The sequence below is a fragment of the Crocodylus porosus genome, unplaced genomic scaffold (assembly GCF_001723895.1).
Source record: "Crocodylus porosus isolate Cpor-Errol unplaced genomic scaffold, CroPor_comp1, whole genome shotgun sequence".
In the NCBI taxonomy this organism is placed as follows: domain Eukaryota; kingdom Metazoa; phylum Chordata; order Crocodylia; family Crocodylidae; genus Crocodylus; species Crocodylus porosus.
The window spans coordinates 163,059,010-163,067,330 of NW_017728906.1; positions in this window are offsets into that span (position 1 = coordinate 163,059,010).

Consider the following 8,321-nt stretch of genomic DNA (forward strand, 5'->3'; position numbering starts at 1 on the left):
AGTGTGTTTACCCCCTGCTTGCAGGTCATTTATTAAACTGAATGAAATTACTGACTCTATTCATTTACAAAATTAGCCATATTAATGAAACATCAATAGTTAAAAAATGGACAGGTTTGAGGGTTTTGGTAACCAAATCAATACATATTTCCAAATAAGTACATACATAAATAAAAGAAATGGTAATCAAATGTTTAACTGTCAAGTTGACCCCCAAATTCCCAAAAAAGTAAACGATGCATTGATTTTTAAATTGCCACCTTCCATATTGTTGAATAATTCCTCTAGTTTTGAACTATCATTTTTTCCCAGTGAGAGGCACTAGTCTAACAACCATGATCAGATCAGATTAATTCTTTTGAATGTAGCTATTTCCTCTACAAAACCTAGGATGATTACCAAAGGATCATACATGATTCTTTGCTAGCTAGTACTGAAGTTGTCTCATCTTCAGACAAGCATAAGAATTTATATAGGTTGCTAAAGCTATGAGGTTCATGCACCTCTGGACTACAAAAAGGATTTTCAATATTAAAATACAGGATGGGAAGTCTTTTCTAGGGTGTTGATGGTATTTATCAGCATTGTAGCCATTCCTTCAACAAGTCCATGACACTGAATAGATTTCTATGATTTCTGATAGAGAAGCAGCTAAAACGATCCTTAAATCATCAATAATAGATGCTTTTTGTTGTCTGGCTCCACATCAGCACTCTGGAATTCAATAAGACCTTCTGGTATTCTGATAACATATCAAGGCTCAACACGAGAAAAAGGTCTCTCTGACATAGTTACATATACATATCAGGTTTAGTCAGCTGTAATGTATAATATTCAACCCATTTTCTGAGAGAAGTGATTTATATAAACACAAGGTATAGAATTCTATTCCTCTTTATGCGACTACATGGCAGTTTTGGTTTTACACTGACACACAGCTTCAAAAGGAGGGCTGCAAAAGGGCCTGGATAATTCCTAGCATGTAGTGTGCTGGTTACAATACGGTGGTGGGAAGTCAGAGAAACACAAATTCAAACCCCCTCAGAGAGAGGCAGGGTCCTGATGACTAGAAAATGGTATTTAGAGGTTTGCTATTGGGAATTGGCTTATAGGTAAAGTAGATATACATTAGAATAATGGTCCAGAGCAACAGTAAGAGTTAATTGGTTTCTAAAAGCCTGTTTCTGAAAGTTGCCTTAAGGCCTGCTGTGACTAAAGCCAGCAGATACACATGCTGAGAAATTAAAGACATGTATCACACTGTTCCATAACATGAAATAAGGTGGCACCGGGTCACAGTGCCCATATGCAGAGCCCTTGGGATTTCCGATTTTGGGGGAACAGACCAAATTAGGAGGACATGTGCATGTGATGGGTTTGTAAAACAAAGGAATATGCTGACAGGACAGAACGTGGACAGTATGATGACAACAGACAGACAAATCACTGATGGCCAGACACAAAGAGTCATCACAGGAGGAGAAAAGAATAGGGATTTCAGAGCAGCAAATGGTCCCAGAAAGGGGAACCTGAGGCCACCATGGACAGAGAGCATACCACCGGCCCATCTCACCCACCCCACTGGAAGTCGGCCTCCAACCTCCAGGCTGCTGACATCTGACATTCAAGAGAGAACCTCAGAGTGAAGCTTGCATACTGGCCAGGCATACCTTGACTCTTGACAACAGCTCTAGGTCTGGTATATACAGAATTGTTTGCATTATTTTTATCTGCTATCACTTTCTATCAATAATTTGCCTATTATCAAATGGAAAGGTTGTGGTCGATCTGAAGGTTTTGAGTCTGCCTGGAACAAGGTAGCTGGGTCATAAATCCAGTTCCAACAGGTCCTAGAAACTAGGTTTCCTGCTTCTGGGGCAAGTAGCCTAACAACTCAGCTACTAAAGCTAAAACAACTTTAGTTGTCCTCCTGTGTTACATCAGTGTATGTACATTCATAGCTGCCTGGCCAGTGTATAGCCTACTAAGCACATGCAGTAGTTGTGTGAATACTTAGACACCAACACTGGAGTGGTTAAAGAATTGCAAACTGTGTTAAGTGCCAGAAATGCTGCTTACCCAGCTGGACACAGGGAAAGGGAAGAGACTTACACCTAAGAGGAGATCGGCAGCCTTACAGTGTGCATGAGACTGTCAGGCCATCTAACACAAAGCACTATACAGGCAACCCCTGCTTAACATTCTTAATTGGTTCCAAAAAAACCCCAAAAAACCAGCATTAAGCAGAACCATGCTAAGCAAAATCCATTTGCCCATAGGAATGAATGTAAATACAGGTAATTGGTTACTACCGCATCCCGCTGCCGCCTCTTCCCACTAGCCCGCTGGCCTCTCCAGTCCCATGTGCCAGCCTGGGCCTGTACTCTTGAGCTCCCACCAGCCCTGGAGCTGAGCACCAATACAGACCCTGCATTGATGCCTATCCCCTACATTCACCGCTTCTCACCGCCACCGCCTCTCCCTACACACCCGTCTACCTGCCAGCCACTCTGACCCCATATGCTAACTTGGGCACCGGCACTCCTGCTGCCCCACTCTGGGCAGGGGCCTCTGCCAGCCCTGGCCCTGCATTCCTGCTGCCCCACCCTGGGTGCAGGCCCCTGCTGGCCTTAGCCCTGGCCCTGGGCACTGGTGCAGGCCCTGTACTCCTTGCCATCTCCTGCTACTTAGTCTGGTGGGGCAGTGGAGCATCCCACAGAAGCAGGGTGGATGTTTACAGCCAGCCAGGAGCCAGGGGGGTTGCAGCTTCCCAGCTATGTGCCGAGTCGTCTGTAAACCCCATCCCACTCCCAGCCGGCTGCAGAGAGAGGTTTGGGGATGGGGCAGGGACTGTCCCCCACAAGCAAACCCCGGCGGGGGTCTTGGGCTAGGGATGGGAGGGTTAAACTTCCCTTTCCCCGAGTACAGAGCTGCCCTGTCCTGCTAAAAACTTTCTGCTGGCTACAACTATGGACTACAAATCCCAGAGGAAACTGGAAGCAGGAACAGGAAGTGATGAGCAACCCTGCAAACACACAGCCCATGCTGGCTACATGCCAGAGACTCACATTCTAGCGCCTCCCAGCTTCTGGCCCGAGTCACTGGAAGCATGTGGCTGTATTTCCTGAAACAAAAGTGAATGTCTGTTCAACTATTTCTCAGTTTAATCTCTACATCTTAGACTGACCTGCAAAGACTGAATTGATACAACATTGGGCTTTTTGACTGTCTGTACTTAGCCTAAAAGACTCACTATTGTAAAAGGAATCATCTCAATTGGATTCACACATCTGTGTGGTAAATTGCATATCCTGATCCTAAAAAGCCCAATTTGTAACACTTAGCTTGCGTTGCATTTTACAGCAATAAAATACAACTTTGATGTGCAGACTTGAGTTGAAGAGGAATCAAATAGTCAAATTCAACATCTATCTGCAAGCACGCCACCTGCTACTCTTTAACAGAGTGTCTGTGTGTGCAGTTGCTGTAAAAACAATTAAGAATATTCTCCTCTGAAACTAGAGGAAAATCTGGACGAATGGCATGCAGAACACCCACATTTCTTTAGTTTCATGATTCACTAACATTCTGATGATGACATAATCTTCCCAAACACCACACATTGGATATAACTGGTTTTCTTTAAATTAGGGATGTATTAACAATTTGGTGTGCGTCTTCATCACTTTTTAAAAATGTATTTGCGATGGAGCCTCTCACATTAATGTAAGAACACTGTTTATAGATATATTATAAATCATATACCAAACAACAAATTTTGCGATCAGTGGGGGTTATTGGACTGTCAGACATAGTTCTAGAAAACAGAGTTGCATTACAAATTGGGAGACAAATACAGGGGAAAACACATCATGGTTATCGCTAACTTCTCTCCAAATAAGTCAGATTACCACCAAAAGACAAATATTTTTAAAAATATGAACACAAAATAAAATTTCTAGGTAGACAAGCTTCTTGCCTTCCCCTTTTATTATTGCTTTGGAAGGGGAATTTCATGGAATAAAATCTTAATGAAAATGAAAACCAAGACCACAAATGAAAAAGAAAAGATACTGTACATGTGCAGTCTCCCTGAAGTCATTTGCAACTAGCCATTAAGACAAGCCATAGTAGTCAGATTTGACAACATACATAATGGTTTAAAAAATGAAGAAAGCTAGTACGGGCATCAACTTATATTACTCTAGCACCCTCTCCTGGCCCTCATGCAGCACATCATTTTGCCTAAATTATTAATAATACTTTTCCCCCCTTCCATTTAGCTAGAAAGACTGTGAATTTTCTATAAGAACACATTAATTTAAAGAGGTGAGAGAATCAGTGAAAATGTAATATATAGTATTTAAAATATCAATATAATAATCAATGTTACTGCATTTTCAAGGCACTCACCTGTCTGTAAATACAAATGGGAAGATCAATCTCTATATTTATATAAAGCAAAATACTTGTCTTTAACCCACAGTTTCCCTAGTTCCTCTTAAGAATTTCTACTGCATGCAAGCTTCTATTGCTAAAAATGGGAGCTCTCCACACAGAACAAGTGAATACTGTTTATTTTTAGAACACCTCATGATAACAACTGTGTTTGATATATGTGGTTAAAAATATAATTATGATATACTGAGAATTAAACAAAAATGGCATTCATCCTAAAACAAGAGATTAACTTCAAGGTATTTAAACATAAACATTATGTACCAGCTGTTCTAGTGAACAGCTAGAGGATGCTATTTCCAGAATCAGAGGCTCAAAAATAAGAAAACCTTAGTATTGGGTTGTAAAGCACTGGTACTCCAGAACCTTACGGAGAAAAACTTATCAGGTAACTTTAATTGCCACCAGAGGTGACAGTTAATCTCAGAAAGCTGAATAATGTATCTCTAGTCACTTACAAAAGATTCTACCAATATTAGTATAAGGGAAGACCAATTTTGAATTTCTAAATCAGCTCCTACTCTTCTTCCCTATCAAACTTCTCACCTTTATAGTTATCCCTACTGCTCCTATCTACCCATGTCCCATGAACCTGGGAAAAAACAAACAGACCTATCTATGTCTGTGGTTGCACTGTTCTACACACCCTTCTGAACTTGATTTGTTGGTGGAGTGACAGAAGAAACCTAAGTCTGTTTCTTCTCAAATACTACCTCGTGTCTTCATATTCTAATATTTTCATAGGTATTAGAGGCTGTTTGGTCAAAAGCTGCCACTGTATACCAATGCTTGCATTCATGCTGCTTTATGTATAGTTGACAGTAAACATACACTTATAAGGCCAGAAGGAGGTATGCATGACACTTCAGTCTGACCATATCACATTTGCCAGAGGCTAAGTACAGACAGTCAAAAAGCCTGAGGCTGAACTGACTCAGTTTTTGCAGGTTAGTCTAAGCTGCAATGATTGAACCAATACGCAAATGAACAGACATTCACTTTTGATTCAGGAAATGCAGCTACACACCTGCAGTGGCTCAAACCAGAAGCCAGGGGCACTAGAGCACAGTTCTCTGGCACGCAGCCAGCACAGACTGTTTGTTTGCTTCCTCTTCCTGATGCCCCCAAGGTCTCTGGTATTTGCAGTTCAGAATCACAGCAGCAGGCCTCTATAGTGTTGCTCATCACTTCTTCTTCCTGCTTTCAGGTGCCTCTTTGTAGTCCACAGTCACAGCCACCACTAAGGAAGCAGGGCAGGGAAGTTCCATACTCAGGGGAAGGGAAGTTTAAACCCCCTCCCTGGCTGCAGACCCCAGCGGGGGTTTGCCTGGGGGGGGGGGAGGGGGCAGTGAGCCAGCCCTCACTGTTCCAGCTAGGGAGGACAGGGGTGGGGACAGCTCTGCTCTCTGAAGCAGACAGCACAGCCCAGCCCAGGGGTGCAAAATCCTGGGTGACTCTGATTTAACTTGAACCAGGAAGAGGTCTGGGACAGAAGTTCCATAAACCAGTTTAATCCAAATCAGTGAAGTCTGATATTACATTCATCCAGGTTTATCTTAAACCAGTTTCAGCCATTTTGAAACTGCTTTATGTGCACTGAACTTCTATTCTGTTACAGTTTCTGATCACTTCAACTGGTTTGTGTGTAACTTCTGTCCATAGCCTTAAGAATGTTTCTAGCTTCATCTTTCAGCCATTGGTTCTTCTTATACCTTTGTCTTGCTGGACTGAGGACCCCTCTATTTTCAAAGTTTTGTTTCCTGTGTATGTAAGTGATTGCGATTCAATCACCCCTCAACTTTTTGTTTTGACAGTAAACAGAATGAGTTCAAGTCTTTTAGTAGTGATCAAACCAATGACAAATAAAGAGGTGGTATAACTTCCCCAATATCCCCATGTCTATATTCAAAGCTTGTACTAGCCCTTTTGATCACAGCAACACCAAAGAAGATCATGTTATGTTGATTTTTTTTTCTTTTTTCATATGACCCCCAAATCCTTTTCTGAGTGACTTCCTCCCAGGATAGACTTTCCCAACCTTTGAGTGTGGCCTACATTTTTCTTCCATAGATGTGTGATCCGACTCCCAGTCGAAATTAAATGCATATTGTTAGCTGCTTGTGTCTAGCTGAAAAGGAAACCAGCTGTGTCTGTAACTTGCCTTTGTTATTTCTCACTTCTTTAGTGATGATTTTATGTTTTATTCCAAGTCATGGATAAAAATGTTAAATGGTATACAGCCAAGAACACATCCCTAGAGGACACAAATACAGTAAAAGCTCTGTTATCCGGCATCCCCCGGGAATGGGGATGAGGATAATAAAATGTGCTGGTTAATTGAACAGCCCCAGCCACCACTTCTCCTGCTGCATCTGGGGCATCCCTCCGCCTCTCCCACAGCATCGCCGTCCCTCCTGCTGCATCACCACCCCTCCTGCAGGCCCTGCAGGACAGGGAGGCGGGCCCCGCACGACAGGGAGGCAGGCCCCTCACAGCCTGTTATGCCACCGGGCCGTGAAGGCTTGGAGAAACCAGAAGTGGGCACTTCTGGTTTCACTTTATCTTACAAGCCGTCATGCTGGTTAGTAGAGCATGCTGGCTTGTAAGATGCCGGTTAACAGAACTTTTATTGTAATTAATTATAATAATTAATAATAATCTCTACGAACCTGCTTGCTATTGGCTGGGAAAGTATGACTATGTGGCTGCCTCAAGCTAAAAATGTATCTGTCTCCAGTGGAAGAGAAATACTGTCACGTATATACATGTACACAGAAAGAATGGTTTTTGAAAGAAGTTAAAAAGCTCCTAATTAATGCAAGTGACACTTCCAAAGCCAATGACAAACCAAACCCCCCCCCCCCAAAAATAAAACCTTTACATGCCAAATTTAAAATTCTATTCAAAGGTATTACTATCACTCATCTTTTAAACCTGCATTTTTTTTTTTATAGTGGATAATTTGTATTTTAGTATATTGCTCTAGAGAAACGGGACTCAGCCTGTGCTGATGTCTCACAATTCGGATATTTAGTCATGCATCAGTTTATGTACCAAAATGATTTCGCCTTATGAAAAACAACATAGCTCATCAAGACTATTAACCAACAAAGGGGAGGAGCTGGACCGGGAATTTTTGGGTCAGCTTGCAGAGGCACTTAAGGCAAGGGATGTAGCTGTCATGGGTGATTTTAATTACCCGGACATCTGCTGGGAGGAACAGTCAGCCAGGACGGACTGTTTCAGGAGGTTCCTGGCTGAAATACAGGACCTCCACTTAATTCAGGATGTGCACAGTCCCACCAGAGGAAATGCCCTGTTGGACCTGGTCCTGGCCACAGGCGATGACCTGGTAAGAGGCCTTCAGGTTCTTGACCACCTGGGCAATAGCGATCATCGATTGCTGGAATTCACCATCCAGTGCAGGGTGTCAAGGGCCTGCAGCAAGACAGTAGCCCTAGACTTCAGGAGGGCCAACTTCAACAAGTTGAGGAGACTAGTGGGTGAGGCGCTGGGGTCCCTGAGGGCAGGGGAACTCAGTGTCCAGGACAAGTGGTCGTTCCTTAAGGAAACGATACTCAGGGCCCAAGAGGTGTCCATCCCAACAAGAAGCAAGGGGGGCAAGAGTGCCCGAAAGCCCCCCTAACTCACCAAGGGCATCCGGGAATGCCTGCTTACCAAAAAGGCGGTGTACACCCAGTGGAAGGGGGGTGCTATCTCCAAAGAGAAGTATACCTCCTCCGCTCAGGCCTGTAGGGGGGCTGTCAGGAAAGCTAAGGCAGACATAGAGCTAGGACTAGCGTCCAAGATCAAAGATAATAAAAAGTCCTTTTTCAAATATATAGGAAGGATGAAGAAGGCAC